General features: G+C 52.5%; 1 protein-coding gene and 1 long non-coding RNA gene across 5 annotated transcripts in view; one reads left to right on the top strand and one right to left on the bottom strand.

The window, feature by feature from the left end:
* The window catches only part of SH3PXD2A (SH3 and PX domains 2A), a 286,817-nt gene that overhangs the window by 44,957 nt on the left and 223,644 nt on the right, over nt 1-18,216 (bottom strand). The gene's annotated exons all lie outside the window — the stretch shown is intronic.
* The window catches only part of LOC116483984 (uncharacterized), a 28,689-nt gene that overhangs the window by 5,536 nt on the left and 4,937 nt on the right, over nt 1-18,216 (top strand). The window lies entirely within an intron of this gene.

Here is an 18,216-nt window from a genome sequence, read left to right as displayed (position 1 = left end):
TCAGCAGCCATGGGTGGGGTCAGCGCAGGGAGTCTTTCCAAGAGGCCCAACAGTGTGACTCACGCCAGGGTTCCTGGAGGTCTGCATAGAGTCAGGGTGGGCGCCTCTGCTCATGTTAACCTGTGCCCACCTAGGTGGTATTTGAGCCTATCTTTGCTCAGTGGAGTGAGTGCCCATAGCCAAGTTGGTGGCAGGCTCTTCTCTGCAGCTGTCATCTGCCCTATCATCAACAGAGCCTGGGCCAGGCGCGGTGGCTCACACTTGTAATCCCAACACTTTGGGAGGCCAAGGTGGGCAGATCACAAGGTCAAGAGATCGAGACCAGCCTGGCCAACATGGTGAAACCCCATCTCTACTAAAAATACAAAAATTAGCTGGGCATGGTGGTGTGCGCCTGTAGTCCCAGTAACTCGAGAGGCTGAGGCAGGAGAGTCGCTTGAACCCGGGAGGTAGAGGTTGCAGTGAGCTGAGATCACGCCACTGCGTTGCAGCCTGGTGACAGAGCGAGACTCCGTCTCAAAAAAAAAAACAGCCTGACACAGGAAGGACCTGAGACCTGAAGCCACACAGCCCCACTCTGCGCATGCTGGAGCTGGCATGGCAAGCCCAGGCTGGTGAAGATAAAAGTCTCAGCCCCGGCTGGGTGCAGTGGCTCAAGCCTGTAATCCCAGCACTTTGGGAGACCCAGGCAGACGGATCGCTTGAGGCCAGGAATTTGAGACCAGCCTGGCCAACATAGTGAAACCCTGTCTCTACTAAAAATACAAAAATTAGCCAGGTGTAGTGGCCCATGCCTGTAATCCCAGCTACTGGGGAGGCTGAGGCACGAGAATCATTTCAGCCTGGGAGCCGGAGGTTGCAGTGAGCCAAGATCATGCCATTGCACTCCAGCCTGGGTGACAGAGTGAGACTGTCTGAAAAACAAAAACAAAAACATAAGCAAAAAAACGCTGGGCGTGGTGGCTCACACCTGTAATCCTAGCACTTTGGAAGGCTGAGGCAGGCAGATCACTTGAGGTCAGGAGTTCAAGACCAGCCTGGCCAACATGGTAAAACCGTCTCTACTAAAAATACAAAAAAAATTAGCCAGGTGTGGTGGCAGATGCCTGTAATCCCAGCTACTTGGGAGGCTGAGGCATGAGAATCGCTTGAACCCGGGAGGTGGAGATTGCAGTGAGCCAAGATCGTGCCATGGCACTCCAGCCTTGATGATGGAGCAAGATTCTGTCTCAAAAAAAAAAAAAAAAAAAGACTCAGCTCCAAGTCTTGACCGCACAGTGGGAGAACAGGATTCTAATAGGATCCTAAGTTGCTATTAAATATCTTAGGGTGAGGAGCTCCTGGTCAGCAGTTAATGTAGTCCAGCCACCGTAGAAGCTTCTGGTGCAGCAGAGATGTTGAGATGGGAAGAACTCAGAGACAACCCTGGGCACATCCCTGGGCCACCCACACAGTCTGAGATGCAGACTGTCATGCTGCCCTGCCCAGCGGGCCCTCTGCCATACATTCAGCTCCACAGCAACTTTTTGCCCAGCTCTCCTTGTGTGCTGAGGCCTGTGTGGCAGAGGTAGGAGTGGGGGCCAGGCCTGCTCCACCTCTGGGAGCTTCCAGCTGCCTATGAGTGCAGACCCATCCTCCATCCCGGATCCCTGGCTCCTGCCGAAGGAAAGGAGCAGGACTTACATGGAAAGCTTCCCAAGAATGAAGAGGAAAGGATGCCTCCAGTGGAGAAGAGACCTAGATATTGGGATTGGGAGGCCTTTGGAGCCAAGGAGAAAGGCCCTGTGTGCTTGGACATGATATGCACATAGCACCAAGGCCCTGTCTGCACATGTGTGTATCACACATATTGACAGATGAGGACTCTAGGCTTCACAACCAGGGAGTCCACCTGCAGAACCCAGGTTCTTAGCCACCGTCAGTGGATAAGGTACAGGTCTGCTGCATGCATGAGGGTAAGGTGACTCCTTGAGAATGTATGCCCCTGAATATTGGTACTTTACACAGATACTTGAGAGTGGACACATCTCTGAGCAGGTGTCTTGTATGTGCACATCACAAGGAGAGATGCCAGCCTGCATGTACCTGGCTGTCAATGTGTACAGTTGAGGGTCCTCTGGGAACAGAGGTAATTAGGGGTATTCAGTCAGAAAGACTCAAAGTCAGGTCCTGGCTTGCTGCTTCCTAGCTGTGTGACCTGAGGAAAGTTACTAAACCTTTCTGAGTCTCAGTCACCCTCTTTGTAATGACAGGAATGAATGGAGCATATTTCCTGAGGTTGTTGAGGGGAATAAAGGAGATACTGCAGGGAGGTAGCTTAGGTTGAGCTACTATCCACACGGCGGTGGTCGTTAATCACTAGAGGGTCAGCACCCATGGGTGGCCAGGTGGTATCTGTGCCGTGCACAAGCAGAGGACAGCCTGAGGGTATCAGGAGGCACTCGCTCATCTCGGGAAACTGACTTGTGTGTAGGTGTGTGCCCATGCATCTGCTCTAAGCTGGGGTTTTAGGGCTATCTTCAGGGGTTTCAGAAGGATGGAAGGAAGTGGACTGAGAAGGTGGCCCTATCTATGCCCAGGTTCGGGGGCAGCTGTTCTCTGGCTGGCTGCCACACCTGGCTTCTTCCCTGAGAAGTCAACCCTGGTTTCCAGGTACAAAGGAAACAGGATCTTTTGGGAGGTGGGACAGGGAGCTTGGTGGCAGCAAGAGATAGTGGGGACCCTCCCAAGGGGCCTGGGCTGGCTGGGAGCCCCCTTAGTACACCCTCCAGCCCAGCCTGGCAGCCAGGCCCTCTGATGCCCTCCAGGTCGTTTGATGCCTGCCAGGGCCTTGCTTAGGCAGGTCTTCTCGCCTGGAGTGCCTTTATGCTGAGATGACCCCTCCCAGACAGGGGCCAGGGGAGGGGCTACCATGCTCATTCCCTTGAATGGGAAACTGCAGCCTGTTTTAGAGGAACCCTGAGAGAGGACCCCAGGTACACATGTGTGTGGCAGAAACCGTTATTCTGGAGTCTCTAGCCCTGGTTTTCAGGGCTAAACCCCTAGACCGGAGAAGTTGTTTAGGAGAATCCCAAACTGGACAATACCCCAAAGCTGCCTCACCCTGGCCTCTCCTCCCATCGGGCCATGTCTCTGCAGTGCCAGAAGGCCAGGGCCCAGCCCTTTCCAGGTGACAGAGGCCCAGAAAGAACGAACATGTAGCCTGGCATTTGCCGCCAGCCCTGCTCTGTGGGCCTCAAGTAACAACCCACTTTGCAATGACCCAGGGGCTGAGGAGAGGAGACAGCAACATGGCGGGTTCTGGCCAGCACTTCCAGCTCAGGGCAGGGAAGGGAGGATGTCCCAGCCCCGGGAGGGAGAAACTGGAGCCCAAGCACCAGGTCCTCCCTCTATCCAGGCTAAGCATCTTCAGTGAACTGGCCTAGCAGAGTCCACCTGTTTGGCCAATTTCAAATCTCTCTCAAATTGACTGATGCTGACACCAGGGGAGGGAGGGAAAGAGTAGAGATGAAGCTGGGCACGGTGGCTCAGGCCTGTAATCCCAGCACTTTGGGAGGCCGAGGCAGGTGGATCACGAGGTCAGGAGATCGAGACCATCCTGGCTAACACAGTGAAACCCCGTCTCTACTAAAAATACAAAAAAATTAGCCAGGCGTGGTGGCGGGTGCCTGTAGTCCCAGCTACTCGGGAGGCTGAGGCAGGAGAATGGCGTGAACCTGAGAGGCGGAGCTTGCAGTGAGTCGAGATCGCGCCACTGCACTCCAGCCTGGGTGACAGAGCGAGTCCATCTTAAGAAAAAAAAAAAAAAGAGTAGAGATGGAAACTGAGGCACAGATTGACACACACAGAGAGACGGAGGGAAATGAAAGAGTGAGCCAGACAGAGCGAGAGGCCAGGAGAGGGACCAGGGCCTTAGCCTCTCCAGGAATGGGGAAGCCTGGCTGAGGGAGGCAGGAAGTGACGGGCACTCCCAGGCCACTGCTATCCCCAGGGTGACTAGGCCACAATGGCCTCCTTAAGGAGGGAGAATAATGAGCTCATTAGGGCCAGAGTGAGGCCAGCTGCACACAATTAGCATGTTAATAAAGTCCTCTGAGGTCACAGCTCAGCCTAGGACAAAACAGCTGGTGGGGGGGAGGGGAGACCCCCACTCCTTCCTCTCCCTCTGAAATCCTCTCATCCTCCCCCCACTGACTGCCAACCCTCCCAGCCCTGTTCAGCCCAGGATTGCGCCCAAGGATGCTTCTTAATCCCTTCTTCCTAGGCAGACCTCGGTTAGGATCCTAGCTTTACCACTCACTGTTGGCGTGACCTGGGGTAGGTCGCTGGCCCTCTCTGAGCCTCACTGGCACACCAGAGTAATATTAAGTACCTGGGGATGCCCAGTGGCATCAGGAACATATGGTGTATGCAATACCCAGAGATTTTCACCAGCGAGTATTTCCCGAGCACCTGGTATGGGCCAGGTCCTGTTCCAGGCACGAGGACACTGCAGTGAACAACACCCATCTGGGACTCATGCTCTCCTCCTCCATCACCCAGGCATGGCACACACGGGGTTCAATTGCCGCCTGTGCCCTGGCCCTGAGGCCTGCTGGAGAAGGCTGGGCTTCAGGCTCTGGGCACAAACCCAGAGGATTTCAAGGCAGGATGAGACTCAGAGCTTGGAGTTTGGAAAAACCCAGGAGGCTTTTAGATGACTTCCAGGCTTCATGTTTTCCTTCCCCGTGAGTTACTCTTGGTCCTTCACATCTGGCTTAACACCAGGTAATTCAGAGCTCAGAATGTGGGCTGTACTCATTCCATGCCCAGGCCAGGTTTTGGTATCCAGGTGGGGAAGGGTGCATGGTGGAGCTAGGAAAAGAGGAAGACAGGCCCTGCCTCAAACTCCTCCTCATACAGGCTTGGAGTGGGTGAACAACAGCAGCCCACTTCCAGAATCCTCAGCCAGCACCCTGACCTGCTTCCCAAAGCACCTCTATTCATGATTTAAACCTGAGCTCAGACCTTGACCCTTTGGAAGGGTGATCTTCCTAGGCATTCCAAGTTCTTTGCTTGGTGCAGGTTTGGAGAAGGGAATTGGGTATTTGCAAGCGCCAAATGGCAGAGGGTGGGGAGACACTGAGAGGAAGAAGGGGCTGAGGGCATCGTCAGGCACAGGGCACAAGTGCTGCCCACCTACGCATACCACACCCAGCATAAGGCTGGGCCCAAGGGAGTGCTTCTGTCCTAGACCCAGCCTGACCCCTTTCCCATGACCTCCAGGCAGATCTAAGACTTCTGCCTTTGTGGGACCAGATAAGCTGGAAATGCAGGCTGTCTGTGGGTGCTGTGCCTTTAAGACCAGCAAAAGGCCGCCCACCCTCGGCCAGGCCTCCCCTGGTCAGAAAGCCCTGTCACTGCAGCTCTTGCCAAGACACGCGCCTCCACGGTCCAAAGCAAACAGGAGCAAGCGAGAAACTCCCCCAGTCCCTCCTGTGTGCACCCACACAGCCCCTGCCTTCATGAGCCACTCAATGGGTCCTACCTGGTGCCCACCTGCTCCATTGCCCAGGACCTTCCCTCCCTAGATGGGCTCTGAGGCCACCAGGGACCCAGAACCTCCCCTGGGCGCCTGGGGCCTGGATTCCAAGATCATTAGCACAGGCTGCTACGTCACCATTTGGAAGGCTCCGTGGAGTCCGTGTCAAGACAGCCTGGGCTGCTGCCACCTCCCCACTCGGCTCCAGCCTGCCCACCTCACTAAACAGGCCCAGAAGCCAGTGCTAGGCTGGGTCCCTGCCAAGCCCACAGGGTTCTGGTGGGTCTGAGCAGACCAAGGTCATGGGTGAGGTACCCAGAAGGAGGCCTGACTAACAAGCATCACAGGCAGAGAGGGACACATGGTTAAATGACAGGTAGCGGAGAATGGTTTCCAGCGAGCGCTCCAGAGCCAGGCTGCCTGGGATTGAGGCCCAGCTCTGCTACTTGCCAGCTGCATGAATTTGGGCAATTGCCTCAATTTTCTCATCTGCAAAACCGACCCAAAGTACCCACATCTCAGTGTTGTTACGAGGATTAGAGGAGCTAATCCTTGAAAAGCCTTCAGAACAGTGCCTCACTGGAATCAGAATAGTGCCTTCAGACGAGCGCAAGTCGCAAAGCGCTGACATGAAGTGGAATTCTAAAGAAGAAACCAAGACCTCAATGCTCCTGGGTGACTGGGGCCAGGGATGGCCAGGGAAGCAGGTAGGTTTTAGGTGTCTGGAGTCTCAGGGAGAGAGACAGACCCTGGTGGTGTCACTGTCATTTACCCTTGACCTCAGAGGGTCTCTATTGAAAACGTGTGGGTCTGATTCTGTGCCTGGCACGGGTGGGGGTCGGAGACAGGTTGAGGTGGAGATTACAAGATGGCATGAGGCCTCTCCAGGAGCTGCAGAGCAGTGGAAGGATGAGAAGGGGGGCTGCTCGCAGGGGGACTCGGCACGAGACTGCTTGTGCTGGGTGCGGCAGGGTGACCTGGACAGCCCCGTGCAGTGGACATGGCGGTGGGTGATACGATGCTTGCCAAGGAACCAGAGATATCCAGAGATGAGACTGACTAGGCAGGGAAGAATTCTTAGAGAAGAAGAGACTTGAATTGAACCTCAGAGTGACAGGCTGCATGGGCTCACTCTAAGGGCTTCATAGGGGATTATTCCAGATGAAAATGAGGCATACATGGCTGGGTGTGGTGGCTCATGCCTGTAATCCTGGCACTTTGGGAGGCCGAGGCAGGTGGATCACGAGGTTAAGAGATCGAGACCATCCTGGCCAACATGGTGACACCCTGTCTCTACTAAAAATACAAAAGTTAGCTGGGCATGGTGGTGTGTGCCTGTAGTCCCAGCTACTCGGGAGGCCGAGGCAGGAGAATCGCTTGAACCCGGGAAGCGGAGGTTGCAGTGAGCCAAGATCGTGGCACTGCACTCCAGCCTGGCGACAGAGCGAGACTCCATCTTAAAAAAAAAAAGAAAAAGAAAAAAAGAAAAAAAAGAAAATGAGGCAGTCACCTCAAGCTGGTGCCCTCTCTCAGTCCCATTATTAAGCAGAGCACAGAGGTGTGAGCCTGCGCCCAGATTCCTAAACATGAGGCACTCAGGAAGATGGAAGATGCAAGAAGGTAAACTCTAATGTCACAACTGTAAATGATGTGGATGGTGAGAGAGACCTGCTGTCAAGGGCAAGACGATGGAAGATGATGGAAGAGTGGCAGTCAGGGAAGCAGAGTGGGGCGGGAAGGGGTGGCCTGCTAAGAATCCAATCAGGACACTTACATTCTCAGAGATGGAGCCCTGAGGACGTGCTCAGGGGAACAAAAGGGTGTTTTCCCTGCTGTTCCAGCAAGAGAAAGAGTAAGAAAGGGCTAAGTTGGCCAGGCACAGTGGCTCACCCCTGTAATCCCAGCACTTTGGGAGGCTGAGGCGGGTGGATCACCTGAGGTCACGAGTTTGAGACCAGTCTGGCCAACATGGCGAAACCCCGTTTGTACTAAAAATACAAAAAGTAGCCAGTTGTAGTGGCACATGCCTGTAATCCCAGCCACTTGGGAGGCTGAAGCAGGAGAATCATTTGTACCCAGGAGGCGGAGGTTGCAGTGAGCCAAGATCGCACCACTGCATTGTAGCCTGGGTGACAGAGCGTGACTCCATCTAAAAAAATTTTTTTAAAAAAGAAAGAGCTAAGTCTCTTTCCTGAGGAGGGTGTGGCACAGGGAGGAGGGGTCTCCTGGGCTCCTGTCTGCAGCTCAGCGTTCGCTCTCAGAAGTAAGGGTCTCAGCCTGGCACACGGACCCCCGGAGGGTAAGTGGACCCCAGGCAGAGGTAGGGACAGCATGGACAGGCTGCCTCAATGCACTCTCACCAGCTGGCCGCGCAGAAAGGTCCCAAGAGCATTTGACAGAGAGCCCTCCAGTCATCATCAGCAATCGTGGGAGACATGGAGATGGGAGCAACACCGAAGGACACAAAATGGGCAATGGTCCCAGCTTTTAAAGAAGAAGGCGGTGAATTCCAGAGTAGAGAAGGGCAGCCTCATTGCTGGTCATGGTTAAGTAAAACATATGGACTCCCTGAGGAATGCTGGGAGAGCCTGGGGAAGGGGCTCTGCACACTCGCCCAGGCAGTGTCTGTCAGAAGGGTGCAACAGGAAGAAAGGGGGCCTGGCAGTGAGTGAGCTACTGGACTGGTGGGCCCGGGATGTGTCACAGCTGAGACCTCCAGGCCCTTGTGTCTCTCATGATCCCCCAGGGCCCTGGGAGCTACAGGGCGGCACTGACAGATCCACAGCTCGAGGGCTGGCACAACCCAACAGGACGGAGTGGCTCCAATGGGAACCTGTCCTGTTGGATGTTTTAATCAACCCAGGATGAGGACAGAGACACAGTACTGGCAGCACGATCTCATTTAGCAAAAGCTGTGCCAGGATTAGGAGCCAAAAAAGAGGTCTGAACAGATGGTAATGACAGCTCAAATCTGACAAGATGCAAAGTCTTAAATGGAGAGACAAAAGGACATGGCTTAGTATGAGGATCTTAAAATTTACTGTTCAAACTTTTTGGAGCAAATGGAAGGGCAATATCAATATTAACAACCATGACGCCAAAATCTTAGGTGCAAGCTGGGAGGGTCCAGGCAGCCTGAGTTGTGCAGGTCCGCCTCCTGGCAGTGAGGATGAGAAAGGAGTTCTGAGGACTGTGTGTTCGGTATGTCTTGGGGCAGAAGTCTGTCCCCAGGTCTGTGAAATCTTAGGCTGCCTTAGGAAACTCAGAATGGGGGACTTACCCAAGGAGTGTGTGGCTAAGAAGGGGAGGTGCCAGGATTGGCACTCAGGTCTGATACCCAGTACAGCATTCATTCAGTGTTAAACCACTCCAGCTTAGCTGTTCATTGCCTTGCAGAAGGAAACCAGCAATGCCTGCTCTATTAGTGCCCCACTCCAGCTCAGCTTAAAACCACTCCAGCTCAGCTGTTCATTGCCTTGCAGAAGGAAACCAGCAATGCTTGCTCTATTAGTGCTCCAAATGCCTGCTCTATTATGCCCTAAATTCCCATCTGACAGATGAGCCAAGAAACCCAGTTCCTCATCTGCTTCTCCTCTACTCCACTGGTGTCTACCAAGCCCTGAGTCTTGGAAGAGTCAAGGGTGTGGCTTTTCCCACTCCTCATGGGGAGGTGGTTTTCAGGCTTGCCTCCAAGTTGCCTCTCCTCTAAGCCCACATGGTAGGGCGAGACAGGGACATTCAGGCTGAAAGAGCGTTCTGGCACGAGATCGCACCCAACGGCTTTGCCAGGCAAGAGTGACTTTGAATCAGCTTTCCTCAAACCTCAGGTATTTCCACACCACACACAACCTTTGCTATATCCTTGAATTACATATACTGTGGTTCATCTAACATATACAGATGTGCCTTGACTTACAATCGGGTTAAGTTCCGATAAAGCCATCGTTAAGTTGAAAATATCCCAAGTTCAAAATGTACTTAATACCCCCATTGACCCATCATAAAGCTGAAAAATTGTAAGTCACACCATCATAAGTCTGGAAATGGACTGTATATTTAAAGCAATTTGCCTTTTTTTTTTTTTTTTAATTTAAGAAAGAAATTTGCTAAGGAAACTTCAGATTGCCACCATGAATAAACAGCGAGGACCACTGGCTCCAATCAGAAAAGCACACACGATGAAAACAAAGCTATGTAGTACATTTGAACCGTGCCAGAAGTGAAGAGGCTAAGTCTGTGGCCCACTCCTTCTTTGCTACAGAGATTTACTAGACAGGGGTTAAAGATCATCAAACATCAAACTGAGATAAGTCAGAAGCCTTGGAAGAGAACTGCAATGAGACAAACTTTTCCCACTGTGTGATGCAGAAGGATTGATATTGCCTCTCTGCCACCTAAGATCCTCCCCTGTATCATGGTGTTGGGTGGACTACAGCTTTAGGAAACCAACACCAGATTAGTGTGGTGCCTGGTCCTTCAGACTGGCTGAAGGAAGAGGCTGAAGAATGAGGCTTAAGTTCTCATTGGTGAGATGGGAATGTGAAACAGCATGTATTTACTACCAGTGTTGTGGTGAGAAAAAGAAAAGAAAAGAATGGAAAGTGCCCAGCAATGTGCCTGGTGCTTAATCGATCTATTTGCAGCCTGGAGAAGAGAGCTGTGGTCACTTGAAATATAAAGGTTATCCTTATCCATTTAACTAGCTTACTCCAGTGCCTAAGATGTGTACATGTATGAGTTTGTATATTTTTTCCCTTTCTCTCTTTGCTAAAAATGGAAGCTTCTTGGCCCCAGAATGGACTTGGTTTCAACTAAAAGCTATAGGCTGACAACCATCCCCTCTCTCCCAGCTGAGTTCAGCCCCTCTTCAATTGGGCAAAAATAAAACGGGGACAATTTAGACTTTAAAGACCATCTCCATAAACAAAACAAACCCACTCCACAATTTGTCTAGGGCATTCCTCCCTCCAAAGCCTCCTTATTTAATTTCTGGGGAATTTTAAATAGAGGGCTTGCAAAAATCCAGTACCGCCTGACGTTAGCAGTTCTGACAACGTGGATTCTTCTACTTGGTGTGGGGAGCAGCCACCACGAATGCCGATGCTTTTCCAGGCCCCTTTCCCAGTTGGAATTTGGGAGCCACTGGTGTCACCCCAGGAGACAAGAGGCAGAGGGCACCCTAGGTGCCCAAGAGACAGGGTCCCACTTGGGGTCGTTTAACTCTGCATTCCCCAAGCCCTCTGGCCAGGTGAACCAATGAACCTGAGTAAAACCTACACTAATGTCATCTTAGTGTGTTTATTTAAGTTGACTTTATTTTTTAAAACTTAAACATGTATTTCAAAAAGACATGTTCCTATGCTACAATGGATGGAAAACCAGCATTCCTAGGTATAGACAGGAGATTCTGGAAAAACACATACAATGAAACAATGCCATGAAGTTCAACAAGAGATCAAGGCAAGTTCTAGCAAGATTCTAAGCCTGGGTCAGATTTGCTCTTGGTCAAACAAACAAATGACATCAGCCAGCGTTTGACAGATGTTAACAGCACAGGAGCCCCAAATGGAGATTTTCCCCTTGACCCAATGTGGAGTGAAAGAGAACTGAAAGGAAAGAACCTTCTCATGACGAGATTCAATGCCACTCAATGCTGTGTCCGCCCAGCACATGTTTGCACGACCCACTCTCTGGGAACCACTGATCTTCAGGTGAAGCCTTGGGTAAAGAATCTGCAGACCAGGCCAGGCGCGGTGGCTCATGCCTGTAATCCCAGCACTTTGGGAGGCTGAGGTGGGTGGATCACGAGGTCAGGAGATCGAGACCATCCTGGCTAACACGGTGAAACCCCATCTCCACTAAAAAATATAAAAAAAAAATTAGCTGGGCGTGGTGGCCTGCACCTGTAGTCCCAGCTACGGGGGAGGCTGAGGTAAGAGAATGGCGTGAACCACGGATGCGGAGCTTGCAGTGGGCTGCTGAGATTGTGCCACTGCACTCCAGCCTGGGCGACAGAGCAAGGCTCTGTCTCAAAAAAAAAAAAAAAAAAAAAAAAAGAAGCTGCAGACTCTTGGTTCAAATCCAAGCCTGGCCACAAGCAAGCTCTGAGGTCTCAACTGTTTCCTCTGAAAAATGGAAACAAAGCCACCTGCCCTACTTACCCCTATAGAGTTACTCTGAGATAACAGATGAGAAAAATGCTTTGAAAAGGAGAGGCCAGGCCGGGAGCGGTGGCTCACGCTTGTAATCCCAGCACTTTGGGAGGCCGAGGTGGGCAGATCACGAGGTCAGGAGATCGAGACCACGGTGAAACCCCATCTCTACTAAAAGTACAAAAAATTAGCCGGGCGTGGTGGTGGGCGCCTGTAGTCCCAGCTACTCAGAGAGGCTGAGGCAGGAGGATGGCGTGAACCCGGTAGGCAGAGCTTGCAGTGAGCCGAGATTGCGCCACTGCACTCCAGCCTGGGCGACAGAGCGAGACTCCGTCTCAAAAAAAAAAAAAAAAAAAGAAAAGAAAAGAAAAGAAAAGGATAGGCCAGGTGCGGTGGCTCACACTTGTAATCCCAGCACTTTGGGAGGCCGAGGTGGGCGGATCGTTTGAGTCCAGGTGTTCAAGACCAGCCTGGAAAACATGGTGAAACCTTGTCTCTACTAAAAATGTATTTTAAAAAATTTAGCTGGGCATAGTGGTACGCACCTGTAGTCCCAGATACTCGGGGGCTGAGGTGGGAGGATCACCTGAGTCCAAGAGGTCATAGCTGCAATGAGCCATGATCGTGCCACTGCACTCTAGCCTAGGTGACAGAGTGAGACCAAGTCTCAAAAAAAAAAAAAAAAAGTCTCCAGGCTATAGGCTCGTGGGGGCAGAGGGGTTACTATTCCAAGCAATTTCAGAAACCCGATGGACTCCTAACTATCCCCTAGTAGAACTTACTGCTTAAACTGGATGGTAGCCCATCCCTGTCCATCAGAGAAAAGGAAAGGAGGGTGAATATGCCACCTAACAATTTTCTTTCACAGTTGGCCTTTCCCAATAGCCACATGGGTTTCCAATATTATCCTCATGTTACAGATATGGAAACTGAGGAGCAGAATGGCCACATGCTGGCCACAGAGTAGCTATTCAGTGGCAGAGTAGGATTTGAAGCCTTTCTTGGGGCCTGGGGGAAGTACCCCGTCTTGCTTTTTGAATGCACATGCAGCAGGGTTCAGAAGCCCCCAAATGTGTTGATGTCTTCATTGTTCTACCCAGGCCCCATCCTTCGAAGCCACCAACTTTGTGATGTTCTCGACTCCCCTGCCAGCCAGCGTTCTGCTCTCCTAACTCACAGCTCCCCCATCACCTTGACCTTAGGTTTGGATTGGCCAGTCTCCCAGCTAGACCAAGAGCTCTCTGAGGACATAGGCCGAGTCTTGCTCATCTTGGCACCCTGTCAAGCTCAGACTCTCTGAAGCCCAGCTCCTGGGGTCAATGCGGGATCAGCACTGGGCATCTTCTCTCCAGCTGTCTTCCTGCCGGCCCCCGCAACTTCTGCTCTGCTAGAATCCTGTGCGGTGACTCAGCCTCTGGGCAATGTTCCTTCTTCCAGTTCCCCAATTTGGGGAAATGACTTTGACCCACAGCAAGCATCTCTAGCTTACCCAGGAGGATCTGTCTTCAAGGACCCAAGGCACAGAGGTTTTTGTTGCTTGTTGCACAATTTGCCCAGGATCATCCAGTGAGCTAATACTTCCAGTCCTGACAGCTCATGTAGTCTGCTTGGATACCTGACCTGGCCATTTCCATCTGGGCCTCTCCCCTTACAGGAATGGAAGATCCAAGCTCAGGGAGGCCCCACAGGCTAATCACCAGGAGCAGGCCCACATTCCTGGAGGAATGCAGGGGGTGCCACTAGCAGCATCTCCCAAGCCCATTCAAGGCAGCCCCACAGGTTGTTTGCAGGCCTCTACTGGGAATCTTGGTGGCACTGCCTCTCATCCAGGGACCACAAAGTCCTCCTGGGTGCAACTAGGGGCACTGGAATGGGCAGCCCCAGAGATCTGTTCACCCCAACTCCCAGAGGACAGTGGAGAGAGAGGTATACCAAAAATAGCTCCCCAACCATGGCACAAGCCTCCAGTGGATTCACCAAGAGGCAGCAGAGTGTACAGGGGAGAACTGTGGATGACCTGAACCATCTGGCCCTTGGCTATCTTAACTGTAAAATAGGCATCACGATACCCATACTTTACAGGGCAGTGGTGATAATTATAAGAAAAAAGGTGTTTCGTTCCCTGCCTGACATATAGGAGGTGCTTTAATAATCTCTTTCTTGTCTTTCTCATCAGTTTCTGATATTAAGTCTCCAGAAAGCAGTAAATGGGTCTAACTTGAGCCTTAAATCCCCTTGTCCTGGGATAACCATCCTGGGGCCTCAGCTAGGTTTGTGGTGACCTAGGATTAGGTTTTCTCACTGAGCGGCTTCCTGCCCCATTCCCTTCCTGTCTCTTTTGCCTCTGGGAACCATCTTGTCTTCCTGGTTCCCAAGAATTGGTCTAGTACAGATCCCACCCCAATCCAAGGAGAAAAGGCCACACTCAAACCAGATACTCCCCTAGTCCAGATACCCCCCAAGACTGGCCCAGACCAGGTTTCTCATTCCAGAGACTCGCCACAGTTACAGTGACTGGTCAAACAGTGGTGACTGACACCCATGAGTACCAGTGAGTGATACAGCTCTTCCCACACTGATCTGTCAATCTCTGGTGCCTCCCAGCCCCAGCACTGACAGAGGAGGGTCCTGCAGAGAGCCAACCACCTTGTCCCACAACCAACCAGCAACCACAGTCCCCTCAGCTGGGTCAGAACCGGCAACTGTCTGTGTCCCCTGTAGACTGTCTGCTCCATAAAAATGGAGATCAAGTCTTTCCTGTTCACCTCTGTGCATCAGTGCCTGGCACACAGCAGGAGATAAAGGCTGGGGAATGAGTGAATTGAATGAACAAATGTCTGATCTCTAGGGATTATTTTGCCCCTTTAAATATACCCTGGCTGTGGCAGGCCAGGATACCTCTGCTGAGTCCCAGCTGTCAGCCATGAGGAGCCACAGCTTCGCTCCCCAGGAAGCGGGCAATATTGCAATATCATGGCATCAGCTCCAGCTCCCCAGCTCTGGCATGGCCCTTAGATTGGATTTGGATGTCTCCGTCCCTCAAATCTCACTGTTCTGTCTCTGGGTCAGAGTTCCTGCCCAACCTGGCTATGATTCCACCCAGCCCCTTACCCTGGAACCACTTCTAGAATGGATTTTCTCCTTCAAGGGCCTTGAGGTGGTAGGATGACCTCTTGGGGGTGGAGAGACCAGGGTGTAGAGGGCAGGTCAGGCCCCTGAGGTCCAAATGCTCCTCTCACCTGGCACATGAGCACCAACAAGATGCTCTAGCTCCGCTGAATGTAGAGGCCCTTTAAATCCAAGGAGGCAAGTTTGTGTCTGGTTGTGCAGTCAGGCCTGGGACAGGGAGCCTCACTTGGTGCTTGCACATGGTGCTTGGAAACAGAAGAATAGGGTTAAATACTCCTAAGGGAACCAGCGAGACAGGAACCCTGGATGCTCATTCTCCTTATGCAAAGCCCAGGTGCTTAAGTAACTATCCTCTCTCTCCTACAAGGAGCAGCCCGTTAAAATCCCACCCTGTGGGCAATGAGGTTCAAGCCACCCCTGGTTCTGCTCCAGTTATCAATGCTGGGGAAAGCACACCCCGCATAATGCCAGTGCTCCAGAGCAGCGTTGTTCATGCCCAAGCATGAAAGAGTCAATCAGATGCCTGCCCAGGAGGCACTGGTTAAGGCAGGGGGAGGGGAGGAGAACAGGGTCCCCTGGGGCGGGTTGGAGCCCGGAGGGATGAGAATCTCCTATTCTGTTATCTTCAGGAGCTGGTTAAGGTCTGCTCCAATGTGCTGAGCCACTTCCTTGCTATCCCCGCCCGACTTCCTTCCCACCCACATATCCACGCAGGAAAGATGCATGGCAAGCACTCAGAGAATGCCAGGACACAGGCTGGTGGGCACGACACAGGTGAGGCGATGAGAAGGGCCCAGGTAGACAAGAAAGAGTCTGGGAAAACAGGATTCCCCAGTGCACACAAGGAGAAATGGGGCAGTAAAAGGGTCAGGCAAATCCCTACCCCGATACCAGTGGGGGTCAGGGGAGCCCTCCAATGTTTGGCTTTTGAGATCCCTGCACCAAGCCTCTCTTTAAGCGCCAGAGCTATTGCTTTCATGGATCTTGTTTAACTTGAGAAGGACGGGGGAGGGGGCCAAGGAAAACTGCATTCTTCCCCATCAAAGCCAAGAGTCTAAAGTAATACTTCTGGTTGTAACTGATCCAGCCTGTTTGTGATTACGGGCCCTTTGCTTGCTTTCTGGCAGGGCGGCCCTGGAACCCCGCAGCCCAGCCGACAGGGAGAGATACCCTCGCTCACTTGGATAATCTTGTCCTCATCTGACATAACCAAGAACGTCCATCAGCCTCTCTGCTTTCAGCAGTTCTCCAGGGCAACTCTTCAAAACATTATTTTAAAAAGGAGGGGAAGCCACCCCAAACTCCTATCATGAAATTCCATGACATTCATCATATTCTTTCTGTTCCTGGCACTATCCTAAAAACCATGAGAAGCATCAGCTGGCCCGCTGGCTATTGCAAATTACAAGATCAGATCGTCTTTTGCTTCTGCCCCACCTCCCACCCTTTTGTCAGGGGAGAAAACGAACATGCCCCCTCACATGCATATGCACACCCTTTTGCTGCCATAGTACAGAAGTGGCTCAGGGAAGCTCAAGACTATTTCTCAGCTGTTCCAGAAATTTCATCTGTGATGCATTTGGCTGCACAAAGCCCATTCCAAAGGTGTTCAGGAGTCCACAATCCCTGTGATCATCATTACAAACCCAAGGACGTTTGTAGCCAGTGACCCATTTGGCTGCGGGGGAGAGCTGGCTGAAGGCTTGCCAACATGGTCAAATTCCCCTCGCCTGCTCCCTCTGAGCTGAAACTGGCCTGTTTTCAGGTCCCTAGGGGTAAGAGGGAATCTTAGGAGCTCCAGAACTACAGAGATAAAGTGGGCTTCTTGCCCAGCTTGGTAACAGCACAATGGTCAGGGGAATGGGGTAGCTTGGTATCTGGAAAGCAACCATGGCCACTGTCTCCACTCCTAATCACCCCTCCATGCTGTGGATGAGCAAAGCTGGTGCTCAGAGAGGTGAAGTGGCTTGCCTGAGGTCACTTGGTTGTTTGGTAGCTGAGCTTAGAGTCTGGGTTGACCAAGCTCCTCTTATGCAAAGCCTGGCCTTCCTCCCACGATGGCACGCCACTGCTCTGCCCATTAACATGACACTCTGAGCACATGCCAAGTGGCTATTCCTTGACCCAATGCCTCCAGCAAGAAGTGAGTGTCTAGAACTGGCAGAAAGCCCCACCAGTGCACAGAAAGGTCATTTGGCCAAACCAGGCATGGGAGACTCAAGCAGCCAGTGCTTCAGGTGCTGGCTTGTGGTCTCAGGCGCAAGACCCCAAGCCCTGTATCCTTGCCAACCTGCATGCTACCCCTGACGCAGCAGCTCAAGATCCAGCTGTAATCAAAAGATGGTGAGCACGCTGAGCAGAGAGAAGGCTGGAGCCTGTGAGAATGCCGCTTAAAAGTACAGAAAACAAAAGAGAAAGACATCATGTCCAGAAACACCAGAGCTGGATGCCTGGCCAACCTCAACAGCGACCTCACCCCCTTCCTGGGGGATGGGAGGAACACAAGGGGCTGAGAAGGCAGAGCCTCTGGACCTGAGGGGGGACTCACAGCCAGCTGTAGGGCAGCCCCACCTTCCCTGGAGCGCACCATGCCTCCTTCCCAGCCTGACGCTGGCCCCCAGAAGCCTTGCTAGATGGGGGAGTCTGCATTCTCCAGTTGGGGCATGTGAAGCTGATCTTGCGGGGAGAGGAGAGGGGAGTTAGAAAAACAAGGCTCTTTAAATGCACAGGGGTGGGGAGGTGCCTTTGCCTGGCTCCAGGCTCTAGCCCTAGTAACAGGCGGAAGGGCCCAGGCCAGGTGAGCAGTAGCTCAGCAGCGGCAGCAGCTGGAGAGCCCTGCTCCCTCTCCTCCCCTCACCTGGCACCTGCCACATCACTCCCCAGTCCTCCTGGGACCTCAGAGACAGCCACCACTGCACCAGCAGCCCACAGATGTGCCACAGCCCTGCCTCAAACTCACTATGATGCTGGGCCCGTGGCTTCACTTTTCCAGGCCTCCGCTCTCCCTCAGCTCCTCAGCGCAGTGGGGAAGAACAGAGCAAAAGCTCTCTTTGTCTATATTTAAGGCCCGTCAAAGCCCTTGACCAGTTCCTCCAGCTTCTCTCAGGCAGCCCCCAGGCACTGTGGCCGGATCACACCTGTCCACTTCACCCTCCACACCTCCGCATGCATCATTCAGGTTCACTCTGCTTGGAGCACCTTCCTCCTTCAGCTTTGCCAGCCACCTGGGGCCTGCCCCTTGTTCAAGGCCTACCTTCTCCAGAAGTCTTCCCCCACCCACCCAATCCAGGCCCTGTCCCCATCTCTGAGCAAACTTGACAGTATTCATGAAAGCTCAGAGCCCAGAGCAGATTGTGCCATCCTTCTGAGTCCTATCTCCAGTCCTCAGCCACACCTTGCTTTCTGCCTTGCACA

Source organism: Hylobates moloch, unplaced genomic scaffold, assembly GCF_009828535.3.
Source record: "Hylobates moloch isolate HMO894 unplaced genomic scaffold, HMol_V3 SCAFFOLD_3, whole genome shotgun sequence".
Classification (NCBI taxonomy): domain Eukaryota; kingdom Metazoa; phylum Chordata; class Mammalia; order Primates; family Hylobatidae; genus Hylobates; species Hylobates moloch.
This window is presented reverse-complemented; position numbering and strand designations above follow the sequence as displayed.